The 14883-nt window shown below is 50.4% G+C and overlaps 1 long non-coding RNA gene across 1 annotated transcript; it reads right to left on the bottom strand.

Annotated features, from left to right (window-relative positions):
* Window positions 1-7291: 7291 nt before the first annotated feature.
* Window positions 7292-13944, bottom strand: LOC144131307 (uncharacterized). Its single transcript, XR_013314698.1, has 3 exons — window positions 13153-13944; window positions 12664-12748; window positions 7292-8526 (listed from the first exon to the last, which is right to left on the bottom strand). It is a non-coding gene; the product is annotated as an uncharacterized LOC144131307 (long non-coding RNA).
* Window positions 13945-14883: the final 939 nt, after the last annotated feature.

The following is a 14883-nucleotide window of genomic DNA, read 5'->3' as shown; positions in this document are numbered from 1 at the left end:
CTTTGTATTTTGGCTTTAATGTGGGAAGACCGGTTACTACGAACATCCGATACAACGAACGGAATCCGTGCGACCGTCAGACTCGATACAAGTGGGCTCGACTGTATTACTATTGTGTTTTGTTCATTGTTTTTCTTGCGTGACGTTGCCATCCTATGCCCGCATGGACCTTCAAGATAAATAAACGAAAAAAAAAATGCCGTCACATCGCTTAACGTACGCGTTACTACAATATTGTGCTAGAATTTATTTTTTTTTCCTGGTAAATTCGCTGAGCAGCCAGACTATATGCTATGATTAATGTTCCTGTACCGACAAATGGTCGCAACCTGGAATGCAGGTTGAAGCAGTTCATGTTTCAATGCGGCACCGGGTGACTGAAACTGCATTGACCTTAGCCCTGACTGCTGCTCTATGCCTATTCTACTTTTGCATGGGCATTTCAATGAAAAGAAAATGGAATAAAATCGTCAATATTTCAACTCTTAAGAAGCAGAAAGCGCTGCCAACCACTTCCCTCCGCAATATGCGATCGATTACAGCTGCTCCAGAAAACTAAGGCGCCCACCACTCATTTTAGCGAGATTTTGCCGGGCTCCGTAAAATCGGACTGCGCAGCTGCGCTCCCGTGAGCGTCGCTCAAGTGACAGGAGTTCCCCGAGAAACCTTCCCGATGCTCGCGCATATTCGCGCCTAAAAATGCAAGACGCTGGAAAGGCTCAACGTTCAAGCAGCGGCCTTCGTGATTCGCCAACCGTTCGGTCACTCCAAGCTGTGGTAGGTCGCCCCCCGTGAGGCAATAGCCCCGTATCCTCTGCCTCCGTCGTATCTGTATACTGCAAGCGTATATATACTCTCGACTTGTCGCTTATCTCAAGCTGCTTCGGGGGGCTTATCGCGAAAGCTGCGCGTGACTATGCTGTCCCAAGGTTGTGCAAGAAGGAGCAGCGCGTAGTTTTAGCACGAGCGCGTCCCTTCGGCTCCAGTGACGATGCTCTAGAATATCGGTGCGAAGCAGAGAGCCATCGAGAGTCGCAGAGGACGCGGCATTTCGCAAGGCTCGCGAAGCACTCCACCGAGCGCAGTTACGCGGGTATCCAGGGCGATTCAGCTCCAAGCGGAAAAAGAGGAGGCACGGGAGTTGCGAGAGCAGGGTGTTGAGAGGAACGTATATGTCGAGGGAACATGCAAGCTTGCGCTCCACGCCGCTAAGGCCTGCAAAGTTATCCAGTGCCGTAGTGCCCTTATCGGGACACCGGAAATTGCCAGCAAACAGCAGCGGCCGAATGAGTCAAGCTGCGATGGCGCCTGACTTACCTGAAGATGTCCGCTACGCGTTCTATGAGGTGGATAAAAGTGATGATGTTTCAATACGGCTTCGGCATTTGCACGAGGGACTTTTGTTCGTTGGTACGAGGGTATTCCGCCCTCACTGGCGTGGCATACAGGAGTTGCGCATGTGACGATTTGAGATATACTTTCACAGTAGGGCCCCTACATGCTTTTACAGGACCACATCCTCCTGCAAAAGCATGGAGGGACCCTACTGCGGACGTTCCATCACGAACGCTGCTATATATGACGCATTGTTGTCGTGGGCTGCCAAGGGTCAGCAGAGAAGTATTCTCTGCGTTCTGGTCAGCTGAATCTTCGTGAACCTTTCAGTTGTTAGAGACGCGTGAAAAAATAAAGCGGAAACGCAGTAAGGCGTTCAACGAGAGCACGCAGTCTCCGGCGTCGTCGTACGAAGCGGTCGTTCGCCACACAATCATCTTTATCCAGGCTCCATGCTGGCACGTTCCAGCTTGTCGGAAACGACACAGGGGCGTAAGTCAACGTTAGATAAATAAAAAAGTCGACAAGAGGCGAAGAGGGGGCTGGATATCTCTTTGACTGCGATAAAGGGCTCCTTCGTGGGCACCCTCATTCGCCGACTCTCCACCAACCCCGGAACGAAAGAAAAAGAAACGGGGACAGGCTGGAGACAAATCGGCATCGCTCCAACTTGCGCTTCTCAATAGCTAATTTGATATCGCGCTCCTGGTCACGTGCATTGGGTGTCCTCTGCGTGCCCCCGTAACCGGTTGGCGCCGGCGTTCTCCGGGACGGCTCTCTCTCTCTACTGCGACGCGCGCAATTTCGCCAGCCGCGCGCGGTCTTTGTCCCGGAGGCGGTCACAGTGGTCTCGCAACCCCTGCTGCTGCTCCTCTGTTCTTCGCCCCCTGCTCGCTCTTATCGAGAACTTATCGAATCCGGCCAAGTAACCGGCAAATGGTCCAGAGAACAAGGTCATATAAGGCTCAGGCGCTTGACTTATTTCCATCTGAGCCCTGACTTATTTCCATCTCGCACTATCCGCCAGCTCGCTGCAAAATCTCCGCAAAATTCCTCGTGCTCGTGACTGGTGTCAGACGCTATCTTTAGAGGCGGATGTCGTGTTCGTCGAATGCTCCGCGGGAAAATCCAAGGATGGGCGACAAGCGATGCTGTGCACGCTATCAACAGACGCATGCACCGCAAACGGGTAATCGGTATTGGTCTTCGGCCGTCAGCAGATATTCCAGGGCCCCGACAGGGTGGTGTAATCGTATATAGAAGTGGGCATTTGCATGTAGTCACGGAACCTGCCACTAGTCTAAGAGGGCAATATGGGCATGCCGACGTACAACAAATCAGAAAGAAAAAGGACACTGAAGGAACAATGAAAAAAAAAATCTTAGGACGATTACGATTCTCTCTAATGCGGAATTTCAGCGAAGCTCTGTCGGTGTCTCAGGCTCTGTGGGCTCACTGCTTCGCTTTGCTGGGTCGTCGGCACGTCTGGCGACGATATTAGTTCGATAGTAGTATTAGATGATGAAGACAACGACGTGCAATGCGCAGCGCGAGACTGTGCTGCAGTTTAAGACGAAGCGCCATCGGTTGCGGCGATAGCGCTCTTCGCACAGTGGCCAGCGAAGCTGATCTGTTCGCCACGCCGCGGGCTCGAATCCGATTCACGGTAGTGTTCTTTTAATGGTTTGGCTCGGTTACGGCGGCTCAACCCACGAGCGGGCGCGAAGAGGTGAAAAGGCAGCGGCCCAGTTTAATCGCCGTAAGCCGGCGGCTGCCTTGCGCTGACGTTTCCTACGCTTTCGCTCCATCGCGGCTCGCCTCGCGCGAACCTCGTCCGAGATAGCAGTTCCGGAAGTTGAAGGTTCGCCCTCAACGCGTTGTCGCCGGCGCCGTTCTCGCTTCTGCGAGGTCTGGCTACGCTGACGATCGGCATCTCCCTCGGCAGCGAGCACGACAGTGTCTTGCGAAGGGGGCAGCTGCTCCGACATCAGCGCGCAATGGTTTTGTGTCTCCGGCCGCCCACAGAGGAAATCCCGGCTGAGCTCTCACCAAGCACTTCGTTTCCGAGCTGCAGCCGCTCACGGGGAGAGAGAGAAAGACGGAGCCAATTAGACCGGCTCACGTGGCCGATGGTCTAGCGGCTCCGATGGCGGGCAGCATACGACACCGCTGCGTTTCTGTGTTCTTTCGAGCTCGATTTTCTCCCCTTACTCCTTCCCTTCTTTCCCCCATCACTGCCCCTCCATTCGCTATCTCATCTTTCTCTCCTGGCCGCTTCAATCGGTGACCTTGGACGGGCTTCATCCACGCGACGGCTCGAGATGGGCTCCGTTTAACGGCTCATGTCGGAAAACAATAACTGCACGACCAGTAGCGGACAGTATACCCACTACATGCAAACCGGGAAGGCGTGAACGAGGCCGAGTAGATAAAGTATTTTTGTTCCCCTAATGCTTTATTGTTTGTACAGTCAGTTTTGTCTTCCAATTCCTATTTGAAGATATGTATCTTCTGTTTCAATATTATAATTTTGTCCTGTCGTATGTCTCGCCTTGCCGCGAGACATTTGACCCGACTGCGGCGGCCGCGTTTGAGAAACGCTAAGGCGCCCCTGTGTTGTACGATATCAGTGCACGTTAAAGATCCCCAGGTGGCCGAAATTATTCCGGAGCCCTCCACTACGGCGCCTCTTCCTTCCCTCCTTTATCTCTTCCCTTACGGCACGGTTCAGGTGTCCTCCGAGATATGGGAGACAGTTACTGCGTCATTTCCTTTCCCCCAAAACCAATTTCCAATTCCTGCATTTCATGCCCGGCTCACGATCATTCCTTCGCTCTCTTGCCGTTACTCCTATTATTTTCCTTTCCATAGCTCGGTGCGTTGTTCGCAAATGACTTTCGTGTACCTCCAAGTTATTGAAACCGAAAATTGGTTTTCAGGAAAGGAAATGACGCTGTAACTCTCGGACATCTCGGTGGACACCCAAACCGCGCCGTAAGGGAAGGAATAAAGGAGGAGGTGAAAGAAGAAAAGAAGAGAGAGTTGCCGTAGTGGAGGGCTCCGGAATAATTTCGACCACCTGTGGATCTTTACTGTGCACTGACATCGTACAGCACACGGGCGCCTTCTGCGTTTCGCCTCCATCAAAACGCGGCCGCCGCGGTCGGGTTCGAACCCGGGAACTCCGGCTCAGCAGACGAGCGCCTGCACCACTGAGCCACCTCGACGGGTGAAGTTACTGCCCTACAGGTGAGAACTATCAAGATACAACTATTATATACAATACTTTTCTCTTGATGGAAAGTGTGATGGATCCGCTCCATCTCATTCAGTCCCGTTTAAAGCTATATATGCTTTACGCACCGAATCAAGCCCTTAATTAAGCCCCGTCTGTCTTCTTTCAGTCGGCGCCACACGTGAGGCGTGCCCTGCGCGTGTCGGGGCAGTCGAGTCACATGACCGTCCTGTCAACGAACACGTGTCGCTTCGGTCAGGCGCTGCGGGCTGGACAATATTATTTTGTATTTATTTACATCTGGCCACGCTACTTTATATCGTGGGTGCAGGAAACCTTTTCATCGCGCTTAAAGGTCGGCATCTGTCGAGATATTAGCGTCGGGGCTTCGTGTTCTCCGTGGCGACGCTCTCGAAAAGCGTTCGGGCGTGGCCTGAAGCCACGTGACCGGCTCATTCATGCGCTCCCCCACGGATCAGAGCTACAGTCGTCGGCGGCCTTGGCGCTCTCCGGGGGGCCGCGGCGTGGTCTAAAGTATCGCACATCGGCGCCGAAGGGTGTCCGGCCAGCACGGCTCACTCGAGTCAAGGTCCGGGGTCAATGGCGAATGCCCTTATCGCAGGCCGCATAGCGCGCGCGCGACTCGGAAACGTGCGTGGCTTGATAGCTTTGATACAACCGCCCCCCCCCCCCCCCCCCCCCCCCTCGAACGTATCGCGCCCCTTATAGATGCTAGCGCTGCGGATCCCTTGTTAGCCCGATAGGCGCGCTGGACCGATTCCGTTTCAAGTCGGCCCGATAAGGCCCTGCCATTCTGCTGTCGCTTGCGCTGAGCTGGCTGTTACGCGACCTGAGTGGGGCTGTTGCGCGACCAGGCGGAAACCATCAGCGGTTCCAAGTAGCGTAGAGCACGTGGCATCAATGTCCGCGTAGTGTAGAATCAGTCGTGGCTGGAGCCTTTGCTGGTACTTGTGCAACGCCGGCTGCCGCCGCTTGCGGATCGAGCAGTGAGAAACTTCTTGAAGTGTCTGAATAACGTTGGCAATACACGTCACTCCTTCGCTCCCCACAAAACATGCTGCCACCCACTGAAGTGTGTGTGTTGGGGGGGGGGGGAGAGAACGTGTCATGTGCAGACGAAATGAAGGTACAAAAGTCTTATGGCAACGATGGAAGCACTAAACATGCGCAATAGGGAATTTCGCAGAAATTATGCGTGTATAGGTACACCCGAAACTACGCAAATTAAAGGCATCGTGAAAAGCCTAAGGAAGTGAACAGGTGAATAGCACATACTGCAAGGGAGCATCAAGTACGGACTATGTAAAGGGGGAGAGGAAATGAAATAGCTCTGATGCGAAGCTGATGGTGATCCAACGTTGCATGCCTGGAGCACATTTTCACTTGCCTTGCACCGTCCACCGATACCTGCAGAGCCTCGGTCATTTCTGGCTACACATCTGACACTTAGTGCACGTTCTTCAAATGTACATTTTAAAGGTATTTTCTTTGCGTATTGTAGTGGCGACTCCTGACCAGGCATCGAGTGAGGCAGGCGTCTCATCAATCGACAACAGCTACTTCCTCTGCTAAACCCGGCGTGCCCATCACAAGCCGAAACTGGGCTCTGCACATTTCTGTGCCTTAATTGTCTAATGTGTGTTACCTAGTGAGCAGTTAAAAAAAGGTAAAGCATCTGTATTGTATTTCCCTACCTCATTCGCTGTGCGCTCAGCTTCAGTATGTTGTGCATGGCGACACAGTGATGTATCGAGCCTCCGCGTGTGGAAGCATACCGACGACACACAGCGCGCCGTGCAGTGTATACATTTCGTTTACGCTTGCAGGTTTTTACCAACGGAGGCTCTACATTGTTGAGCACTGAGAAGCACCCACCTCTCCTCCCCCTCACGTCTACTGAGACGTGTGCCTCCTTCAACGGCACATGCAACTGGGATGAGAGAGGAAGCGCGAAGAGAAATTACGGTACTCGTATCGCGTTAAGCCAGCAGCCTCCGGGCCACAGTGACAATTCCGCCCTTGGAAACAGAGTGGACAGCCTGCCCCGTATCCATCACCGGGCCGTGATGTGGGTCTCACAGGACCAGCCAATCGTTTCAACGCTCTGCAGAATGGGCAGTGGTTTTCTTCTCAATCTCGAAAGCTTCGAACCGGCAGGCGGGCTGTTTGGCAAGGCCAGGGGCCAGTCACCTGACTCCAAACCTTCGGCCAGCGGAAGAGCTTCGAGCGAGAAGAAAGTCGAGAAATACGGTGGCGACCGCCCCGCGCCCGTCTGGGCCATCCGCGATATGCGCGTGCTGAAACTTTCTAACGAAAGGGACCAACAGGTTTCACCCTGTTAGTGTGACGCAGTGAGTGGCGCAGGAAAACCAAGGGCCGAGAATTGACCTCCGCGGCATCTTATGTCAGTCATCCTGAATTCATAGAACTTATCTACGACGCGCACTACGTGGTCACGGAAATAGTTATTCAGAAAAGTTATTGCAGGACCAGATACGCACTAGCCTTATCGTACGTTAGGTAAGTAAAATATGATTAGTTGAATCAATAGCTTTTGTAAAATCCGCAAACAGGGAGCACTTGGCCGTTGTCTAGACATTCATTCATTCATTCATTCATTCATTCATTCATTCAATCAATCAATCAATCAATCAATAAATCAATCAATCAATCAATCAATCAATCAATCGTGTGCTTTTATTTCACAGAGGTGAAAAGAGCAGCTGTGGAGATAGGGATAAAGCTGCAAAAACACAGCTTGACCGAACTCGACTTCCCAAGGCAACATTGACAAAGACATACTTCACAACAATGCCGAAAGGTCATGTAATCGGCAAAACACATTGAAAAACAGACGCCCCTATAGCACGAATAACAGGAATGTATTCTTACAAAGAGAAGAAGTTGCAGATAAAAAATTATTCACACATTACATCAAAGTGTAACGCAATGACAAAGTCACATCGTACGTCACAAAATGAGCTCATTAACTATAAAAAATATTCAAAATACATTGATTACTCAGTTATTATATCAGGGTCCCTCGAAATTAAATCATTGGGCATACTAGCTAGTGTTTAATATAATTAGTTAAACAAGGCAAGGTTAAATTAGTGAAGCTGATTTTTTTATGAATTAGATTTACTTAAGCACGTACTTAATTTTTCACGAAACAATATTTCAGTTACTAAGAGGATGTGAATTGGGTATAAATTATTATTTAGCTTTGTCATCTTTCTTTGAATACAGGAATAACATTTAGTTTCTTAATTTCTTGATAAGAAAGAGTGCCACAATTGAAAATAAGGTGAACTATATAACTAAATGCACAAAATGTACAAGAAAAACAAAGAAACATAAAAAGGTAATTTAAAATGACGCACTCACATGCACACAACCTAAACCTGGGAGAACTGTAGCATAACATGTGCCACACGTAATACTTACATATTACACATATTACGCGTCACATATTAGGTTACAACCTTTAGGAGGTTTCCGAACATCTTCTATATCTTCACAAGCGGTTATAGCCTATGCGCACTTGGTCTAAGTTTTTCCCAACCAATTTCATCAGACTAATCCGGCAGAGAACCTGCAAGAACTTCACGAAGACCTAATTTATCTTTCCTTTTTTTTTTTTTTCAGGAAACCATGTCCTCTGGGGAGGTGGGTGGGTGCAGAAGCTGGGGTTGAAATGGATTTAGAGCTGCCGTTGTCACCGCTACTCGCATCAAAGCCTCTGTTGCAAGCGGCTGACGTGTCGTAGGCGATAATCTCGCTATTAACGCCAAGGCAGAAGGACCGATGGCGTCACATGCCGTCGTTTCTTAGACGCCGAGTTCCTCTGAGCCACGTAGCTAGGTCTCTGACCCAGTTGCACGATTCCAAGAAACTCGGAGTCAGCTGGCTCCTACGCGAGCTGACCATCCACCCTAAGCCGATGGAAAGAAGGATGGGTAGTAAGAAACATTTTGGGACCATTGGTTACAGGAAAGAGGGGTGAACTAAGAAAGCAAGAGGAATCAGGCGCCACGGAAATGTACGCAAATGAAGTTACGATATTTAGCTTCAAAGGCAGGATGATCTCTGAGCGTAGTGCATGGCACGGTAGGAAAAGATGAACTTGTAGAAAAAGAAACAAAAAAACGGGGCAAGTATCCTAACCTAACCTCCTGCAACCTCCTCTGCTACGGAAACAGAGTTACACAATTTTTATTAGGTCATCCCACGCTTGCCATATGCAATCTGCAATTTAAATGGTCACCGCCTGGTTATGGCCAATCCCCCTTGTGGGTATGTGCCATTTTGTGAGGGGAACAACAACATATCCGCAGTAGTTCTTCCAAGGATTACTGTATAATTGCAACGATTTGTCTTTCGCTTGATATTTATTGCGCTATGTCTAGAATAAGTTTATTGCCAGCATGTAGTTTTCGTACTTTTTACTTCAGTACGAAGGTTAGAAATGTCAGAGGCAGCTGCGGTTAATGTACGGGTTGCCCCAATATGAAAGGGAACACACACAAGACTGCTATCAGTAAAGTTGAACAGTCAGCAATAAAGTTATCAAGTATTATTCATAAAACTGAACTGTTCTGTTTAGAACAGAAGAAAATAACAGATTTATGCTCATGAATATTTCCCTGAATGCGGATAATGCGTGTTCCCTTTCATAGTGGAGCTACTTGTACCTGCTCTGTTGCATCTGTATACAATGTGCAACCGTGCGCTACTGAATTAGACGCTCTCCGTGCGGTAAGGGTGGCCTCAGGCTCCTGTTTGCTTTCAGCCCCACCCAAATGCGACCGCCGCGGCCCAGGATTGGAAGCCTCGAAGTCGCCCTCGGCAGCAGGACGATGTGCTTCAGACAGCAAAAAAAAAAAAAATGATGAGGACAAATGTTTTCGATGCTTCGTTTGGCCCTTCGTTTTACAGTTTTATTTTTATCGGAATCAGGGGGGTAAAATCGGGCGATATTTTACGACCTCAAATTCGGTGCAAATCGGGTTGTTCAGAAAAAAAAAAATTCCGTGGTGTTTTTTTTTCTTCGAGTAATTTTTTTCCTCCAAAAGAAAGTTTTCTAGAACATTATTTTTCTGCTAGACATAAAAATGTCGTATTTTGTGCTCATTATTTCATAAACAACATGAAATTGCTGGTTTCACTAAAAAAATGCTTACGAATGAAGTTTTTTTTTTTTCTCAATCTATCACAAATATATCGTCGCGTACGTTACTAATGTCCTACGGAACACTATTCCTGCGTCTGAGCAAGACCGGATTGCCTTTATTTGTACATTGAGAAAACATTCAACATCACAGCGACCATTTCAAATGCGCAAGGCCCTTGGATCGGGGTGTCGTTAGCGTTTCACAGAGTGACTGCGATAAGAGGTCTGGTCGGTAGCCTTGTTTTGGCCCCTCGCTTCTAAACTGCCCTTTTAGAATTCATTCTCAAATTCATCCGCCTCATGCAAACGAGCGTTAATGAGGTTTAAGTTGCCTAGTTGGCCGAAGACGCCCTTCTGGAATAAGCACTGGATATCCACAAATTTCTTTCGGCGTGTTCAGCTTTGTGAGCTGCAAAGCCAACGTCGTCTATAGAAGGCTAATTTTCGGGTAGAAATCAGGTTTAATCTGATTTTGAAGAGTAATATTCGGGTTGCAAGAATCGGGTAAAATGAAGTTTTACCTTGAAACAAAGGGCCCTTTATATACGCAAGAGCAAATGGTGCCATTTACACGCAGCATTCTCGCATCAAAAGGTTTAAGAGTTGATTGAGGGAAAGTTTTCGGTTCTAAACATGGACAGAACCGTAAAAAAAGAAAAAGTTGGATACGTTTGAATTCTCCTCAGTTGCCCTAGTAAGCAGAAGAACGGATTATCGGCCGGTTTAAAAGAAGTTGATTGTGAGCAGCGCCACGAAACACGCGGAACTCGCTTTCGGACAAAGAATCACAGACGCCAGGAAGAAGGATTATTGTTCGGAAGGCCCACATTTCGCAAATGGAGCAAACAGGACGTTCTTCCGACAGTAGGAAAGGATAAGAGTGCGCACGCTCAATCGCGAATGTCGGCAGCAGCAGTCAAGCACGGCTACAACGACAATTCTAGGCCTAGACGAAGCGTGGAAGGAGCTGCTATATACGAACGCACGACGCGAAAACAGAGTGGCGCCCTTCACTGACATCTTTGCAGGCGCGCTTCCAAGACGGACGATTCGGACAGAGAAGGCGCTTTCTTCCTTCCCCATCGTTGTATACGGACAAGGGCAGCGGCCATAATTTCTCGGTGTCCGCGCAGGCTCCTCTGGGCTCGGTTGCAAACAACGCCGAGCGTAGCCTCAAGATAACGGAAGCGTACAACAGAATTACAAGGCGCACGGTGCATCGCTATGGCGGCGTTGCTTAGAGGCCTGTTGCGAGTCGAAAACCGCTGTCGCTCTCAGCGGCACACCCCCCGGCTACACAGGAGCCTTCATTCAATAATAATAATAATTGGTTTTCAGGGCAAGGAAATGGCACAGTATCGGTCTCATACATCGTTGGACACCTGAATAGCGCCGTAAGGGACGGAATAAAGGAGGGAGTGAAAGAAGAAAGGTGTCGTAGTGGAGGGCTCCGGAATAATTTCGAGCACCTGGGGATCTCATCGCACAGCACACGGGCGCCCTTAGCGTTTTGCCTCAATCGAAACGCAGCCGCCGCGGTCGGGTTCGAACCTGGGAGCTCCGGATCATTAGCCGAGCGCCCTAACCACTGAGCCACCGCGGCGGGTAGCCTTCATTGAACAGCCAATGATTTAGACAAACAGCAGTGCTTGCCATTATGCTGCAGCGGCAGGCGGTTCGGGCTGAGCCGCGCATGTTCTCGGAGCTTGACCGTAGAACGCTTCGCGACATCGGGGTCGAGGAAAGGGAATAAATTTCCCTCCGCAATAAGGGCTGGCATCACGTGCAGTGGATGCCATGCAGTGACAGCGGTCACATACGCCAAGAAACTCGTTTTATCTCCACGGCCGGCTTCCATGATTGCGGTGACCCGAGCGTGCCCCCCCCCCCCCCCCCCTCCCTACTGCCGTTGTATGTACACTGAGCAAGTTGCGAAGGACGCATTTATTTCACCTCTTGCTTCGCCTTGCGCAAGTCACCAACGTGATTTTCCGTGGCTCGTTGCCAAACGAGAATGGATAACGCGTGTCACCGTCGCTTGACCTATATATAAGAGAGAGAGAGAGAGAGAGGGGGGGGGGGGGGAAACGGGGCGAAAAAGTGAAACACCCGGCCTGCGTGGTGCCAGGATATAAACGAGGACCCGACATCTGCTTTTGATGTGGTGGGAATACGTTTTCAATTTTGTCAGTAAAATACCACGCCTTCCTCCGGAGATAGCGAAAACTGCCATCCGTGGAAAAAACCGTGACTTCAGTGAACGAGCAAGTCTCGCGCGCTTTGCCAACTGGGAAACACAAGTGCGAAGTACGTGAATGTCAATTACAGCTTCGTAAAGCCGAGCACCGTAGCTTCGATATCTTGCCTTGTGTTGCTGTGGCAGGAGTGTTGCTGACATTAGTTTCTTTTTTTTTTCAGTAGACACTGCACGCCTTCACGATAAGAATAAATGTTATGGGCTGCATTTACCGTATCAAAGGTGCTTCCGACGCAGTCGTTCTCAGAAATTGTGAAGTTTTATTTTAATGCGAAAGACCGACAATGTCCTCTCCTACGCCCAGCCATAGGAACTCTGCAGTGGATACCTGGCCATTCAGGGATTGGCGGTAATGAGCTCGGCCATCAGCTTAAGCGTGGTTTTCACAGCCGGGCAATCCCCTGGGTCAGCCCAGCGACGGGGTACGAAGCGGACGCATACAAGCGTACCTTGGAGCGCTACTTGAAGCAGCTTCGGCATGACACGTACTTCACAAGGTACAAGCCATTGTCTTCACCACCCCGGCGCGTCTCTACCTCTACCAATTTCATCTCGATCCCTCCTGCCCCAACTGCACCTCATTCTACAGAGCATTGTGTTTTCCTTTGTTCCGCTGCTATTCAATCCCGCCGTTAATCCCACCTTTCCGTTGTCTCCTGGCGTGCCTCGCTGGAGTCATCCGCATGGCGGGATAATGTGGAGTTGGTCCGTGAAGCCGCCGAGCAACCTGAATTAAGAAAGTATCGCACTGCTGTCACTGCTAGTCTATATATACAGCTTCGCTTACACGCCAAGAACATAGCCTCTTGTTTATGACAAAAAAAAAGTTCGCCGAATCCTCGGAATCGAAGTTTACGGCCTCTACGAGAATATCCCAAAAGTGACCAGAAATAACGCTGTTTATGTTAGGCTTGTGTGGTAACTCTTGCTTTAACGAGAGTATAGCATTCGCTGACTGAGCACAGTCGCAGGGTCGATACTGGCCGCGGCGGCGCTGCAAAATCGTCCGTGCAGTAAGATTTCGGAGCAACTTAAAGAGCAGTCGGAACCAATCCGGAGCCCTCCACAATATGGCGGGCGTCCAAGCCATTCCCATGACTAAAAATCACCAGTACGAGCTCGGCAGCGTACCCACATTCTTATCGGAGCTGGATCGGAACGCCGACGGGCACCATTGACAACGGGGCGGCCGCCGGGAGAGCGCAGTTATGGCAACGCCTGATGGGCCGTGACAAGGTGAAATGGCCTCGCGCATAAGGATCGGCGACCTTGCTCCGCGCCCCAGGCGTCCACTTTCTCGCTTAATCGGCGTGGTCACGGCGTGAACACGTGAACGGGCCGGCTGCGTAGTACGAGCGGGCCGTTGCAGGCGCGTGCTAAAATAGGAGTATACAAGCGAGCGTCGGTAGCGAGCACGCGGGGAGCAGAGGGCGCGCGTGCTCAGCGGGTTTTGTGTACACGGGAAGCGATACGTGGGTGGGTGCCCGCTTCTTAATCGCTCCCTCCTCCCCGCGCCGCGTATCGACGGCAACGACCGCCCACCCGCCCTCGTCATCGCTACTCGGAAAGCACCAAAGGTTGACAAACGCGCGCCGGCGGTCAGTGTGACGAGCCGCGAGTGTTTGATCCCGAGAAGGGCACCTGACGGGGCGGTCACGTTTGGAGGACAACGGCGGAAAGTTCGCGCCGTGTGCCCGAGGGGAGTGCCGAACATGAGGTTAACTGCATCGAACGGACGTTTTGAACAGCCGCCGCGGTGGCTGATTGGTTATGGCGCTCGGCTGCTGGCCCGAAAGACGCGGGTTCGATCCCGTCCGCGGCGGTCGCTTTTCGATGGGGGCGAAATTCTAGAGGCCCGTGTACTGTGCGATGTCAGTGCACGTTAAAGAACCCGAGGTGGTCGAAATTTCCGGAGCCCTTCACTACGGCGTCCCTCATAGCCTGAGTCGCTTTGGGACGTTAAACCCCCATAAACGTTTTGAACAAAACGTACGCGGTACTCGTCACGCTCTCAGAATCTCGTCTTTGCGAGTGGATGCGGTTCTGGTCACGCCACATTCACGCGACTCGCATCAACTCTCTTTCGAAGGAGCCGTCCACAGTGCGCAACAACGACCGGGCCATCTGCTGGAACGAAACGAAAAAGAAAAAACAGCTGCGCGCTTGCACTGCTCTGTGCGTGCTACAGAAGGAAGTTATTGTATTTTATCAAAAATATATAAGCTACATAACGTGTCACTCCAAGAGGGTGCGGTAGCAAGGCTGCCTAACCACCTAAATGAACCAGAATCTTGCGGGGCTAAACCACGAACAGAGCAGAACATATGAACGGGTGTGCGCATACGAGCGCCGATATTCCACGGTCTCGCGAATCAACGGCGCGAGTAATATCCTTTTACTAATGGCCTAATTCACTGCTGATATCCTGAATCCTATTTTAAACAACGGTTGTATGCAGGGTAGTTGGTGGGATATTCTGTGCTGGCACGGCTTCAGAACATCCAACGAGAAGTGCTCACGTGACTTCGGTTCATACTTTGAACGCAGGCATGCAGGGACGCAACGAAAAATAGTGGCATGTCTATAACTTATTTCAACAGAGCTAGTAGACATGCGAAAGCATGAGTTTAGCCTGATCGGCTCACGGTTTTGCTCTGCTGGGTCGTCATCACGTCTGGCGACGATATTAAGACTGAGGTCGAGGTTAAGCTGATCTCATCTGTTCGCGCCGCAGATGGATGTTGATGAAGACGACGATGTGCAGTGCACAGCGCCAGAGTGTGTTGCAGTTTTACCAGATTCCTCAATTTTTATTAATGCGCCGCTTGAGATAAGCCTGGATGATTTTTTCTCCTGTTTGGA

Source organism: Amblyomma americanum, chromosome 1, assembly GCF_052857255.1.
Source record: "Amblyomma americanum isolate KBUSLIRL-KWMA chromosome 1, ASM5285725v1, whole genome shotgun sequence".
In the NCBI taxonomy this organism is placed as follows: domain Eukaryota; kingdom Metazoa; phylum Arthropoda; class Arachnida; order Ixodida; family Ixodidae; genus Amblyomma; species Amblyomma americanum.
This window is presented reverse-complemented; position numbering and strand designations above follow the sequence as displayed.